A 16,107-nucleotide genomic window follows, 5' to 3' on the forward strand; every position below is an offset into this window, starting at 1 on the left:
GCAGTCTCTCTGACTGGCCTACGGTAAAAAAGAAACATTATATTCTCGAAATTAAGGACTCAGTCGAAATAAATCCGAAAGCAAGTGCAGCCCACAAGGTCTGCACCCTGCAATCAAGGGCATCTTTCCTGAGGCTTCCTTTCGAGAGCCACCTGTGGAATGCAGAGCCACAGGCCACAAACTCCTCTGCTGGAGCTGAGGAAGGGAAAATTATTCACAATGATCCTTCAGGTGAGCATTTAAATAGCCCAGAACTTTAATAATTAAAGATAACGCCAAGAGCATGGACTGTCATGCAGGCTGGCTGGCAGCCGTGGGGCCTCCCACAACAGCTGTCTTGACAAGACGCGTATCTTCTATCAGTGCACAGGGATGACTAATATTTCCCAGCTCCCAAGAGGCCTCGCCCCCTCACACCTGCCAGCGCGCTGGCTCACTTATGCACCATGTACCACAAAGCAAACATAAAATGGTCCGAGAAGGCCTACAATACCTTGGTCAGAGTCTGTGGGCCTGGTGATCTGATTTTCAACAGTCACCACCAAACCCTACGGAAGCCTGAGGCTCTCCCAGCTCCCTCCAGCTACTGTAATTTCAATCCCTGTTGGGATTTTGCTTTCTCCAGAGCCTCTGTTCTCTTTATTCAGCTGAAAAGCAGTTCCTACTCCGGCCTTAGCTTCTCTACCCAGATCTCTACTGACCAGGCCACTGGAGCAGTGATTTAGATCTCTCAGCTCCAGTTCCAGCCCTACCTACCTCATCCCCTACCCTCAAGATCCTTCCAGTCCCCTGTCACAGTCTGCCATGTTCACTGTCTAGGAAGAAAGGCCAAGGGCAGGAGAATCCAGTATCTGTCCTGCACTGGCCTTGGAAAAATTCCCTAACAACAATACACCAGGAAAATGTCCCCATTTCCCACCCTACTTGCTAAAATAAACTGTGAGCCTTGACCAAAATAAGTCCTGTGCTCACGGGAGACAGTCACCCAACACCAGCATCACCCTGACTAAAGACAATCCAAGAGAGAAGAGTAACCTGCAGATGATCTTGTATATTTGTGTATTTGTATATCAGAGAAGGAAACTGCTCACATGCACAGCTACCGGGTACCACACAGACTCTAAGCAATAGGAGACACTTTGGAGTCTACAGTGCATGCTCTTTCATACTGGGAAACCAAGCTCAAAGGTCAGCCTACAGGCTGCTGTCAATAATAGCACAAGGTACTACATAAATGAGTAATGAACATTCATGCTGACTTGTGAGCAGAAGGGCAATTCCAGGATCTACTAAACACCTATTCCTATTGTAGCCACCATATATAAGCCATAATGCCCACCTCCCAGCCAGATAGACCATCAAGGCAAAAACGGGACGGTCATGTAGATGGCTGACAGAGCCAGTTAGGTTAAGCTTTAAGTACCTAACGCTCCTGAGCATCAACAAACACTCAGGCAACCTGTACTCCTTCCTGACCTTGAGAATTCAGGTTGTGGGGAAGTCTCCTCACAAGTCAGTGCTGAGTCAGCCATTCATAGACACGTACCTCAGACACATCACTAGACTTATTGTTTGCCCTATGCTCCGAACTTGGGTGAGACATGATGCCACATCCCTCATGTATGTCTAAAGTGCCCTTCTAGCCTGAGTGTTCCACTCCTACCTTGTCAGAGCAAATATGCCCATCCTACCTCAATACCAGAAACACACTGTTGACTGCCTGTCAGGGGAGACCAGGCCCCTTTCTCTCCATTAACAACATTTAATTAATGAATGAAATTGACTAGAGTGGTGTTGAAGTAAGAGGCCATGACAGGACCCTGCAATGCTAGGTAACTGATCTACATCCTTAACCGTGTTAGATTTCGATTGCGTGCATGTGCATGTATGTGCTATTTATGTAGCATAAACTGCCCTCAAACTGCCATCCAGTTCTGGGGTTATTGTTGTGCACTGCCCACCAGCTGTAGGGCATACCCTATGCTAAAACTCCATATATATATATATATATATATATATATATATATATATATATATATATATATATATAGCAGGGCTCTCTACCTGCCATCCCTGAGACCAGCATCAGAACTTTCTCTTCGTTCAAGAAAATGAGGCATCCCTAGAGCAGTGTGCTACTTTACATAGGCCTGCTGGCAAGATGGGGCAATGGTGGGAATGACATCACCAAGACCTGAAACCCTGAAGAGCAGATCAAGCCCCAGCTGCTAACTGACCCGACTTCTGTCCCTTCTGTCATCTGAACTCCTTTGGTTCACACTTCTGTTCTAGCATGTGATATGACCCCACTTCTCCCGGAGGACAGAGGTGAGAGGAGGACTCTGTGGGGACAAGATGGGGCAAATCAGAAAGAATGAGACAGAAAAAGATCCAGGGACTGAGTGATCAGCCTGGGGAGACAAACGACTGTGAACACACTGCCATTTTCACAAGACCAAAGCAGTCCCTGGCTTTGAAATCATCACTTTGGCCCTGCTCCGGGTGGCCTGTAGGTCCAGGAATACAGCTTCACCTGCCAATATTCTTTTTCTAGTCTCCAGTCTTCTATTTGAAGATGCCTCATGAGCGCCCTAACTTCTGCCCTTGTTTTATTCTCTATAACGATGGTTACAGGGGATGGAGGATGGTGCTCCACTGGGAGAATGCTTGCCTAGGATGCAGGAAGGAACACATGAAACCAACATGACAGCACACCTGCAATACCAACCCTAAGAGATAAAGACAAAGGATCAGGATGTTCAAAGCTGGCCTGGGCTACACGAGACTGTTTCCAAAACAATGACAGTGACCTGTATTCACTGTTGCAGCTCTGTCCAGGTCCTAATACTTGAGTGATTAGATCCTCCTCCTCCTCCTCCTCCTCCTCCTCTTCCTCCTCTCTCTCCTCCTTCTCTTCTTCTTCCTCCTCCTCTTCCTCAAAGTCCTATCTTGTCACAACTGAGGCACTGAGTTGCTCTAGAGCTCAGGCAGGATTTGAATCAAGTATTGTGGGAAGAGAGGCCAGATTCCTAGTCTCTCCCCACTCCCAAATCACTCAAGAGAGCAACACTCAGCGAGAAGAGACCCAGCTTAGTCCATCCAACCGCCTAACCTTAAGCAAACAACTCTCTGTGCCTCTGCCATCTCCACCACAAAGCAACCTAGTCACAGATGTCTGGTGTAGAAACTAAAGTCTTAGGTCTGCAATCCAGTCTGCCTAAAAGAACTGACTGGAATGAAGCAAGAGCTCTAGACCTGTGCTAGCCACAGAACGGCCACCAAGCACAGAGAGTGAGTGAGCATTCAACTGTGGCACATGTGGATGAGAAACTGACTTCTAAATCGGTAGTCCATTTAAGTGAATATATATAGTCACAAGCAGCTAGTGGTTACCATGCTGGACAGCTGGGCTCTAGCATATAATGCCAGAATGGATGTCATTTTCCTTTAAGCACGATATTCCTGGAGCCCAGTACATTGCCTGGTGCTTAAAACAATCCACTGAGCAAATCAAACGCAAAGCTCTTTCTATATATTTTAACAGTACTTCATCTCCCTTATCGGTATTGATTCTCCAGCAGTGCTGTCAGTGGGAGGAGAACCTTGCCTGAAAAGGTGCCCCAGATCTCCCAATGCAATCTGTCAGGGAGCCACCCACACCATGAAAGATCCTCAGTGGGGCCAATCAATCCCTGAAACTTCCACTTAGCAGTCCTGGCACATAGTTCATATGCTGAGGAAAGTCAGAGTAAGCTAGGAAAAAAGCCCCTAAGTATTTTTAAACACCTATCTATGTGTAATTTATATGTAATTCAGTGTCATAGTTAAGATGAAATCCATCTTGCATTATAACAATGTGAGGCTTATTGAACAAGGTCATGACCACAAGCCAGTGGGAGGAAGAGTCCTTCCTCAATGGCTAGGGCTGCCATCCTGACAGTTCATCATCGCCACTGACCTCAGTATCAACACGTCTGAACTTCTCGCCTGCATGAGTGGCCAGGTAACATGCAACAGGACCCAACATGTAAACCATTTCTCTGAGAAAACTGCAGATTCTGGCAGACTTGCATTTATTACGTTCTTTCATGTTTTCCTTGGTGGAAAAAAAAAAAAATCAACATTTACTCTAAACCACTTATGTGCCAAGGACTGTGGCAGACACCAAAGACAGAAAGACGACTATACCTTCCTACCTGTCGGCCACAATCTAGAAAGAGATAAGATGTATGAAGGAGACACTGAGTTAAGCTTTGGAGAAAGACATGGAGCCAAGGTTATACCACAACAGATGACCTTGACCACGCAAAACACCACATATCCGCCTGAGCAGTAACGTCTGGAAGGGTCCTAATACCATGCCATCTTAGTTTAGGATTATTTTTAGGCTGCTACAGAACACCATGACACAACAAAGCAAGCTGGGAGGAAGGGGGTTATTCAGCTCCCACTGCATCAACAAAGGAAGTTAGGACAGGAGCTCAAGCAGGGTAGAGGCAGGAGCTGATGCAGAAGATATGGAGGGATGCTGCTGACTGCTTACTCCTCATGACTTGCCCAGCCTGCTTTCTTATAGAACCCAAGACCATCAGCCCAGGGATGGAGCCACCACTCCAATCACTAATTAAGAAAATGGCCTAGAGGCTTGCCCACAGCCTGATCTTATGAAGGCATTTTCTTAACTCAAGTTCCCTGCTCTCAGATGACTTTAGCATGTATCAAGTTGGCACAAAACTATCATGCTTTGCACGCGACAGCTCCTCAGTACAGAACTAAGCCAACACCTGACCAAGTGGGTTGTGTCAACTGAGACCCATATAGGTTAACAGACTTCTCAAGATAGCCTATGTGGTTACTTATGGGGCAAAACACAGCTCTGAGCCTCGCCATTCATGATCCCAGCTGTCCATGATGGTGTTTCTTTCTACTTAGCTTGGGAAAAAGCAGAATCTGCTGCCTGTGGTGACGTCTATTTCAAAATAAGCCATGATTTTTGTAAAATTGCATCTTTGGGTCTGCCTGGAAGTCTAATGACTGTAGAAACATGTATTCAACTGTTTAGCAACCACCTCAGGCCTAGGGTCACACCAGAGTGGTCAAGAACTTTCCAGCATGCACAAAATCCACAGCATCACAAAGGTGTGTGCACGTGAGTATCTCTTGAGCATACACTCAACATCAGGAAGCATAAGCTTGACAGCTTGGCTGAAGAGATGAAATAAATTTCTGACGAAATCAGAAAGCTGAACATTTTTTCCTCTATCTTCCCCTCAAATCCCACTAAAACAACAAAAGAGAAACTTGTTTCTTAATGGAAAGAAAATAACAGCACCCAAAATACGACAGCACACCCCAGGGAGTCACAGTCGATCACCACGCAGCAGCTAAAATGCGATCCTGCTTTATCTACTTGCTAAGTGCCAGCTGAGCAAGGAACCACTAAGTGGCCAACCCTGGCACAGAACCTGAGAAATGCTCTGACCACAGGCATCAATGATTGGGAGAGAGAGGCTGGGTGGAGCTAAAGAGGAGAGCTTACTTTCTGAAAGATCAGACAAGGCGCAATCAGACATGGATTCCTTTCTTGAGGCTATTCACCCGGTACTGTGAGCAGAAGACTCAGGCTCGGCAAAGGGAGGAAGCCCTGACAGTGGGACTGAATGAAAACCTTAGTGCAAACAAGATAACAACAGCCCTTTCCTCCTCCCAATACACACACATCACACAAAGAGATACACACAGAGACTGACACACATAAACACACACAGAGACAGATACGCAAACCTGACACACATACACACAGAGAGATATACAGGGACACTGACACATACATAGATACACAAACTGACACACACACAGATACACACAAAGACTGACACACATAGATACAGAGACTGACATACACACATACAGACACACATACACAGATATGCACACACACACAGAGAGAGAGAGAGAGAGAGAGAGAGAGAGAGAGAGAGAGAGCAGGCTAAATCCTCTTTAGGAATCCTTCTGTAGGAAAACCCCAGAAATATCTACTGATACCTAGGTTTTTCCATTTGGGGAAAGAAATAAAAAGGTTTTCTGCTGGATGATCCTACAAGGAAAGTAACAGGTCCTTCCCACTGCCCACAGATGCCTGACAGACATTTAAATGTCCACCCTTAAATATAAATGAACAAAGCAACGATCAACAAACGTGGGAAGATGGCTCCAATGGGAAACACCGCAACCAAAATAAGCAAAAAAAGGAGACTCAGAAGAAACAAAGACAGCGCAAAGATCAGCAGAAAATTTTCAAAAGTAATCAAAAATAAAAATAAAGATGCCAGACATTGTGAGGAACATCTGTAATGCCAGCAAGCAGACAGGCTGGAGAATTTGGAGTTCAAGTCCAACCTAGGATATGAAAGGAAGGGGGTGGGGAACCCAGGGGGAGGGAGAAAGAGAGAGAAAAAGAGAGAGAGAGAGAGAGAGAGAGAGAGAGAGAGAGAGAGAGGAGGGAGGAAGAGAGGGAGGAAGAGAGGGAGGGAATGTTGCAGAAACTAGGCGTTCTTAGCAAGTAAACCATTACACATGTCACATAAAAACACAAATATAGGCACTAAAAACCGAAAAGGGTTGAGAATAAAGGTACCCCTCAAAAATATAAAAGTAATAAAAAAATAAAAATTTGCAACTTTTCAAATAATGAACTCAGTCCAGGAAGTCTAACTAATATCACTTTTGAAGACAAAATCCAAGGAATTTGAGGGGAAAAAAATGACTATTCACACGTAGGAAATTCTTAGATAAAGGATGTAAGCCAGACAGTGGTGGCACACACTTTAATCCCAGCACTTGGGAGGCAGAGGCAGGCGGATTTCTGAGTTCAAGGCCAGCCTGGTCTACAGAGTGAGTTCCAGGACAGCCAGGACTACACAGAGAAACCCTGTCTCAAAAAACAAACAAACAAACAAACAAACAACAATAAAACAAGGAAGTTTAAATATAGAAAATGATCAAAACCATGAATCATATACTAACTTTCAGCCTCAATACTGGCAACTACAGTTAAGTGTAAACGATGCCTTTAAGACTCTAAAGGGATATGGTGTCAAACACCTTTAATCCCAGCACTGGGGTGGGGGTGGGGTGGAACAGAAGCAGGCATATCCCTATGAATTCAACGCCAGCCAGGTCAACATAGTGAGTTCAAAGCCAGAGTGGGCTATAGAAACCCCATCTAAAAATAATAATAATGAAATGAAACTATAATGAAAAATGCCTTTCAACCAAAGTTTCTAGATAAGTCAAACCACTAACCAAGCACTAACAGAATAAGACCAGGTAGTGTATGCAAGTTTGAAATGATTGGCTCCCACAGATCCTCTCTCAGAAACTTCTGGAAGAATTAGACAAAAGATGGAAACAGAGGTAGCAACCCATGGATTGCTTCCAAGCAGGAGTCATGCCACTGGCCTACAGGTCAACAATGAAGAACAGTGGAGAAGGGTGGAGGCTCTGGAAAGGAATGCTGGTGGGGGGCATGTAACAAAACAAAAACAAACACATTAGGACACACAGATGTTTTAAAACATGGTGTAAGCCTCTGGGAAATACAAAAAGGAAAAAAAAAAAACCTAACTTGAAGAAGTAAGGTCATTAAGTCAGTGAATTATGTTAAAAACTACAATCAAAGAATATTTCAAGGCTCAGCCACAAACACTATTTGCTCAGTCAAAACAATATTGGTATTAAGGATCAATGTAACCAAAAACTGTGATGTTGCCATATTAAAAGGAAAAAAGGCTGTGAGTTGGAGTAATTTGTAACATCAGGAGGAATAATAAAGGGTGTAAAGTAACTGTAATGGAAAACTAATGACCCCTTAAAAGTGTCCAGATCCTAAGCGCCAATAGTAGGAACATGTTAAGTTATGTGGCAAAGGGGAACTGAGGTTACAAATGGAATGAAGATGCTAATCAGGGGCTGGAGGGATGGCTCTGCAGTTACGTGTTCTGGCTACTCTTTCAAAATTCAGTCCCGGCACCCGTATCAGGCAGCTTAGCACTGCCTAGATCTCTACCTTCAGAGGATTCCAACAGAATCCAACACTCTCTTCTGGCTTCTGCAGGCACCTATACATACATGTGCATACACAGAGGGGGGGGGGGTGGGGAGGCAGGGGAGGGAGAGAAAGAATAAATAAGAGAGATGGTAAAAAGAAATTTCCATTTTTTAACAACTGATGTTAAGATGGGAGACTGTCCTGGATTATCCAGGCGGCCCACTGTGATTACCAAGCCGGTAGAGGGAATCAGATAGTGATGACACACTGATGATCAGGGCCATCGGCAGAATGGCTCAATCAGCCGTCAGTCACGAGCACTGGCTGTGCTTACTAGTTTTATGACAACTTGAAACAGGCTAAGGTCTTCTGAGAGGAGGAAACCTCAATTAAGAAAAAGCCCTTCATAAAACCAATCTGTGGCAAGCCTGTAGGCCATTTTCTTAATTAGTGATTGAAGTGGAAGGGCCAGCCTGTTGAGGATGGTGCTGTCCCTGAGCTGGTGGTCCTGGGTTCTGCAAGAAAGTAGGCTGAGCAAACCATGAGGAGCAAGCCAATATGCAACACCCTTCCATGACCTCCGTCTGCATCAGCTCCTGCCTCAAGGTTCCTGCCATGTTAAGTTCTTATCCTGACTTTCTCCAGTGACAGTCTTAAATATGGAAGTGTAAAGCAAATAAACCCTTTCCTCCCCCAACTTGCTTTTTAGTGATGGTGTTTTACTGCAGCAATAGAAATTCTAAGACAATGGCTTTGAAGACAGGAAGGCAGCTTTGAGTGGAGAATGCAAGCAGTCTCTGAGAGATGGCATCAGTGAGCAATCAGGCTCTTCCCACAGTAAGCACAGGCCTGCAAACACAGTGACTTTAGCCCTGTGAGACCCTTCTCAGATTCCTAAAAGGAGCTAACATAAGCAAGCATCTCTGAGTTTATGGGCTTTGTTCCTGCAGCAATAGAAACTCCTCAGTGACTGACTCAAGGGAATGGGTTACCAGGAGGATGCTGCCTTCTTTAGAAGTGTTCTCATTGTTCTGGTACTTCTCCTCTCCACCTCCCCTCTCTCTCCACCCCCATGTGTATGTGTGAGACAGACAGATGGACAGAGATGAGAGAGTATGTGTGAGAGATGGAGACAGTGACAGAGAGATGAGAGAGAGTGAGACAGAGAGTCAGAGAGACAAGTGTGTGTGTGTGTGTGTGTATGTGTGTGTGTGTGTGTTACACTTAAGTATAGAATCCTCTCTCTTTCCAGAATTCACAGTATGATGGAAGAAGACAAGAAAGCCAGCAAGAATAACAGAAGCAGGTAAGCAGAAGAAGCAATACATCTCAGATGTGAGGGAGTCTGAAAGTAGGAGGCACCACAAAAAGAAGCAAAGGCCACTGGTGAGGAAACAAACCTTCCAGTCAGAAAAGACCGCCCCTGAGGACCTGGGAGAGCCAGCAAGTAAGGCTGGAGAGTAGTTCTCAACACCAACAGGTCTGAGGTCCTCCCTACTCCTGGCTTCTCCAGCTGGGTTAGAGACTGCTGTGAATACTTGGAGAAAGGCCAGGATAAACACACCATTTTCCTGACCATCAACTGTATTCATCAGCAAAGCAACTTAAATATGTTTACACTAAAACCAGCACAGATATTACAGCGTCGAACACAAAATTCAGGTAGACTTTCAGTATAAAAAGTGTAGACTTCAAGGTCCCTTCTTACTTGTAAGGGTCCCTTTAGACAGTGAACTCACTGACCACTACGCATAAAGACTCAATGATGGGGTTGGTGAGAAAGCTGAGCAGTTAAGGCTGCTTTCCACTCTTGCAGAAGACCAGAGTTCAATTCCCAGCACTTCCATCACAGCATCTAGACTTTCACACTGGTGTATGGTCCTGCCTAAGGTGAGCACAGGATACCTCTGAGTTCAACCCAACATTCATTGAAAAGTGGTAAGTATCTCTTTTCTAAAGGGTTGTGTGTCCTGCTACAGGTAGTTGGGTTGGTCTAGCCTAGGAAACCAACCCATCACACTAAATTCTCCCTGGATGGACTGTCTTGGCAGTAGCCTGCCAGTTTCCTACCCCTAGGCATTACCAGACTCGCTGACAAGAGACCCATATCCACCATCAGCCCCTGTACAATTTAAACCTTTTTATGAAACACATTAACAATACTTCTTCCATTGGAGGAAGAAACAGGATACACTTCTTGGGACAGAGTATCCCTGGTGGTTCACAACATAGGGGTGGAAACATTTTCTGCTATTATAGCTGGTTTTGTTTTTAAAACAATAACCATATGACAAAGACCTTAGGGGAAAAAAAATTTTTTTTTCTAGAAAGAGTCACAACTGACCTCAAACAAGAAGGGGGAGGGGAAAAAATCAATGGAAGGCCACACAGAAATAAAAAGCAATTTAATTGGGTTTGCTTTTTGTTTTTTGTGTGTAAAATACATATATAGTCAAAGACTAAACTGCTTTTAAATTAAGAACAGAGAGCATGAAATTTTAATGAGACAATAATACACTAAAACACACTACAAAGATGTATTACTAACAGGATGAGGGAAGACAGGAGGGAGAAGAACACAACAGGAAGGAAGAAAAACAAATGGCTACAGGCAAGGGGAAAGCCTGGAAAGCAACAAGATACACGGCTTCACAATATACCTGAAGTATGAGGCTCGTAGAAGCCATACATAGACTTCCTAGTACCTGAGAGCTGGCCAGAGACAGGCATGCTCCTCATAGCTGTTGGCTTGGGCCACAGACTTCAAAGAGTTACCATCTTTTATCCTTGCCTTTGGATGGTTAATGCTCTGGTTACCCACTGCTCCCAGCCCTTTAATTGCTCACTGAAACGTGAGGCTTAGCACTGTGCAGGTCATAGGCTAGAACCTCCCTACCTCCCAAAGATGATGAGCCACCATGCAGGGTCTCTCCTCTGAAAAGGCAACACATTGAAATGTTCTCTCATAAAATGTATGATGAAAGTCCGATGGGAAAACTCTGCCTCCATTAAAGAGAGATGCGTTCCATGGAAAACTTTGGTCTTGTATAGGAGATTTAAAAACAAAAAATACACAAAACATCAAAAAGAAACTAGAATTGCAGCAGAACTGGGCCCAACTTCAGCTCTCCTCGGCATCACCACCAGCACACCTAATTCCCTGAGTGTCTAAGCTCTCCAGCTCTGGCTAAAGGTCTTGCTTGGCTCTGAACAAGCAGCTTCAACCTCATTCTACAATCAGAGTCTGCAGAGAAAATCTATGGCAGGATCAGTACACTTAACACCTCCCCAACTCCACATCACCCACACGAATACACACACTATCGTGCACATGTGCTCATGCACACATACTCACACACACACACACACACACACACACACACACACACTCGTCTAAGGGGCTTTGATCCTTACTTCATTCCAAGGACACAGGACTGCTCTACTCCTGGCTCCAAAGGCTGAAGCTATGGAGTCTCCAGCCTCCCCCTTCATCTCTTGTTTCCTCCTCATCTTTCTCCTTCCCATCTTAGGCTCCTCTCACTAAAGGGAGGGCCTTACTCTGGAGACCCAGATTCTTATCCTCCTCTGCATCTTGCTATGCTGTGACCTCAGACAAATGGCCATCCCTTCCAGCGCTTACTCCTCAGTGAAGGCTGCTATGGATCAATCATAGAGGTCCCCCTCCCCATGTTCCCAATATTTAAACGCTCACCTGTGCAGTCATAAATACATAGACTGGGAGAGAATGAATTACAGAAACGCCCTTTCCTCTGCAATCTGTCATCCCAGCCTCACCTCCCCCACACGCCAACTCGCTCTGAGGTCCACGTCTCTCACTCTGGATCATTCTAGCCCTGAATTATTTACATACTCTAAAACCACATGAATCGCACCAATCAAGGAAAAGGTAGCCTGACTCCGACAGAAGCCCGAGCTCTCAAGTGCTTTTTCAGTACTCTTGCTAAATACTCAGAATTTAACATCTGACTAGCAAACAGGAAAGAATCTAAAATCGCCATCACAAAATGTACTTGTGAATTTAAGTTGAATGATGCTTTGGGGAACCCTAGAAAGTCACTGCTCTAAAGCCTCTTATTTTACCAACAAGAACATAGCACAAGCCACAAGCTCAAGGCCCAGAGGGCACTGCCCAGACCCAAAGCCAACCTGCTATCCTGCTTCTGGCACAAGCTTTCACCATTGGGGGGGTTGGGGGGGGTCATCTATTCCTCCTTGAAAGCTAGTTAAATCCTAAATTTCCAGTGAGTGCCTTCCACATCCAGAGAAGGGTTCAGGGAGAGTGGAGTTGGGATGACGAGGACACTACCAGCGCCACAGGCAAAGCTCTCTGCCCTGGACCTTTATCTTTCCACACCCTGCTATCTGCATCTAACTTTATTTTGGAGAAGAAAAAGAACAGCTGAATCAGTCTTTGTTCTACCAGGAAGAAGCAATTTTCTTTTCTTCCTTGCCATATTTACAACCCCATCCCAATATTCCCAATCTCTTCAAAAAGTTTATAGAAATTCAACTGCTTTAGCAAAAAAAAAAGAAAGAAAAGAAATAAGAAAGAAATAAGAAAAGGCCTGGTAGAGTCAACAAAAGGGGGCTCTACAGAGGGTAACCAGCACTTCATTCAGGTACTAATTGCCTGCAGGGAAGCCACCAATTATCACAGGTCCCTCAAGCTAAGGAATAGACCATCTTTGATGCACCACACACACACACACACACACACACACACACACACACACACCAGAACTAACCCTTCCTAACCTTCATCAAAGATGCCCCAGGCAGAGGTGGGCCAACAGACCACCTTTCTCCCCTCAGGCTCAGGAAGACCTCAGGGCTGGGCTGGCATGGAGTTATTTAAGGCGGCAGAAGGAGGGTGGGGCAGAAAACTGTTGGCAGTATCTTCCTCCTCCACCCCTCCCCCCTCATAGCTAACACACCTCACCCTGTAGTCATCTCACTCACTCACTGAAGGCTGAAGCTATAAAATCTCCCAATGTGTGTTTTCTGTCATTGACACTGCTGTCCCCAGCTGCTGTCCACCTCACTTTTAATCCACCCTTCAATCACCACCTCACTATCTTTCCAGCCAAAACACACACTTAAATCTAAAGAGCATTATTTAAAAAATCAAAAAAAGCATGTGGTCAGACAGGCCATCCCTTGCCTTGGCCAAGGAAGAAAAAAGACACGGGGGGGGGGGGGTGCTGGGAGGGGGGGAGAGATGCAGTCAGCGGCCTAACATGCCTGGCGGGTTCTATGGTGTCTCTAGATGAACCTCCCGCCTACTGACAGTGAAATCAATTTTAGCAATTTCAGTAGGTCGGCCGCGTGACAACAGGGGCATCCCAGAGCTCAGCGATTTAAACAAAAATCCAAATCCAGAACATGCTGGGAAAACCCTCGGACAGGATGAAATGAGCCCGCTCAAAGGGAGCCCTTCTGCTTCTATGTAGCAATGCATAATAAATTCTGTCTGCCCAGAAAAAGCATGCACTGATGAATTTCAAAGCCGTGGTATGACAAGCAGAGGTTCCAGGATACAGAATTCGACAGCACATCGCCCTTCAAAGAAGCATAATGACTTTAAGCCTCTTTTCCCTCCTATCTCGAATGTCACTACCGCTTATCAGGGAAACGAAGGTGGAAACCCAGGAGGGACTGCCTGGGAAATAAGAGAAAGGAGTAGCTTTAGGTCCCTTTGGTGATGGGCTGCCCTGCAAGATGCTGTCATCCAGGCATCCAGGGAAGCATGAAGGGGCCTGGGCGGTGAGCGGAAGCACTGCATACCCGGACACACACCCACCAACACGCGCGGATGCAGCCTGGTCTGGGCCAGCAGCGTAGTCCTTGCCCCACTCGCGCCGCCCTCGGCTTTGGGGCTGGAGTGGAGGGGTGTGCTGATGAATGAACACACCTGAGATGCCTCCATCCTGACACTTGCTCCCTCCTTCTTCCTCTGGCCGCAGCAGAAAAGACCCTAGGTAGTTTCACTTTCCAGCGCAAACCCACCCGGGCTCTCCTGTCTTCATCCAACCACACTGCAGCCAGCCTGAGGCGGGCGGACATTCCCTCCTAGAAGAGGCCATGATCGCCCTTACCTTCTTCACCTACCAAAACCGAAAAGGCATAAAGAAACCTGGAATCCCCCAAGCTCCCCACATCCTAGCAACTTTTCTTGAAGGGATGGGGAGGGGGGACACGGAGCAGCCGGGAGACACGGCTCGGCGAAGGTCCCCCGCGGCCACCCGGGGATGCTCTGGGAGAAGGGGGGCCCCCAGGTCCCTCCAACAGCTGGCCCTTTAAAAGCACCTCCTCCGCGCGCGGAACAAAGGCGCCGCTCCGGGGGCCCGCTGCGCCCGCCCCGGGAGCTGCCACCGGAGAGCGCAGCCACCGCCCGCTTACCTCGCGGGTCCCCGGCAAGGACTTGCGCGCGTCCAGCCCGGCTCGCGCTCCACGCTGCAGTCAGCCCCGCTCTGTTTTTCTGCTACTCCGAGCTGACTTCACCGACACTGGGGCCGGCCAATGGGCGGCGGCGACCAGCCCCTCATTAGCATGGCCTGGAACCGTCCACTCCGGCAGCGCCCAGGGGGCGGGGCCTGGGCGGCCGTGACAGGAAGGGGCGTGTGCGCCAATGGGGAGGCGAGGAAGAACCCGCCGCCAAGCCTGCGTCCCTGTGAGCGGGGCGCGCGCCCGCGGATCCCCTCGGATAACGCGCGCGCACCCTCTAACCCTTTCTGTCCTGGGCTGTCCGCGAGTACCTCGAGACGCTGGCCCTGTGGTCTAAGGGTTTGCCCACAGAGAGCTTGAAAGGAACAGTAAACATAAAACAACAATGTGTCCTAGCTATATATACAAATTATTTAATCCTGTGCCCTTTTGCCAATCTGTAGAATGGCACCATAATTCCTCTTGGTAGAATGTAGTGAATAAAAGCTTGTTCGTGGCGCTGTCAGTCTGATTATATTCTACCAGACAGATGCCTAATGCTTCCTATTTTCTCATTTGATTTTCGCAGCCTTGTGAAAGAGAACCTATTACTGGTTTCTCTTGTTTTAGTCTTTTCTTTTTTTTCTTTTTGACAGACGGCTCATGTATTCTAGCGTGACCTCAAACTCACTATGCACCCAAGGATGATCCTTACCTCCACCCTCTGGGATTACAGGATGCCCCACATACAAACACCCCAGACCAACCTCCTAACTCTGGCTCTAGAGCAGCAGGGTTATCAGCTGCACCACTCTGCTAGCCTGGCACTGGTATTTTATTCATGCAACCTATATTCAAAGCTCAGTGGGCATGAATGAGCTGAGCCCTGGAGTTACTAGGAGGACCCCCCCCCCTTAAGAAGCTTGCATTGAAGAGAGGGATGAACAAACCAGATCAGCTGTAAATGAGTGAGAGTAATTATTGATCACAGGCAAGAACAGGCAGGGTATGCAGTTGCGTCCCTTATGCCTCCTGTCTTATAACCCTCTCCAGTACCCAAAGAACAGCAGAAAAGGGAACAGGGAGGAGAGACTGTTTGCACAGGTTAAGTGAGCCAGCAAGAGCTAGTCTGGAACTTGCTCCCTGCATAACCAACTTCTCACATCCCTGGGACACCCTTCAAGGTAGGTGTCCTAGTCAGGGTTTCTATTGCTCAACAAAACACCATGGCTAGAGCAACTTGCGGAGGAAAGGGTTTATTTGGCTTCTGCTTCCACAGCGCAGCTCATCTCCGAAGGAAGTCATGACAGGAACTCAAGCAGGGCAGGAACCTGGAGACAGGAGCTGATGCAGGTTACATGGAGGGATGTTGCTTACTGGCTTGCTCCTTAGCCTGCTTTCATATAGAACCCAGGACCTTGAGCCCAGGATGACCCATCCACAATGGGCCAGGCCCTCCCCCAACAATCACTAATTTAAAAATGCCCTACAGGCTTGCCTACAGCCCCATCTTACAAAGGCATTTTCTTAATTGAGATTCTCTCCTCTCACTTGACCTTAGCCTGTGTCAAGTTGACTTAAAACTTTCCACCACAATAGAATATTCAAGTGAG

General features: G+C 46.7%; 1 protein-coding gene across 45 annotated transcripts in view; it reads right to left on the minus strand.

The window, feature by feature from the left end:
• The window catches only part of Sorbs1 (sorbin and SH3 domain containing 1), a 223,819-nt gene extending 209,179 nt beyond the window's left edge, over positions 1-14,640 (minus strand). For 8 of the 45 annotated variants that reach the window (XM_076920863.1, XM_076920888.1, XM_076920869.1 and 5 more), the window contains exon 1: positions 14,471-14,616. The gene's annotated coding sequence lies outside the window, so the exon portion shown is untranslated. Of the gene's footprint in view, positions 1-12,826; positions 12,885-14,470 lie in introns of those variants that run through there. The other 37 variants (XM_076920696.1, XM_076920812.1, XM_076920669.1 and 34 more) reach the window with 13 other exon arrangements.
• Between the last annotated feature and the right edge of the window lie 1,467 nt (positions 14,641-16,107).

This window comes from Arvicanthis niloticus, chromosome 1, assembly GCF_011762505.2.
Source record: "Arvicanthis niloticus isolate mArvNil1 chromosome 1, mArvNil1.pat.X, whole genome shotgun sequence".
Classification (NCBI taxonomy): domain Eukaryota; kingdom Metazoa; phylum Chordata; class Mammalia; order Rodentia; family Muridae; genus Arvicanthis; species Arvicanthis niloticus.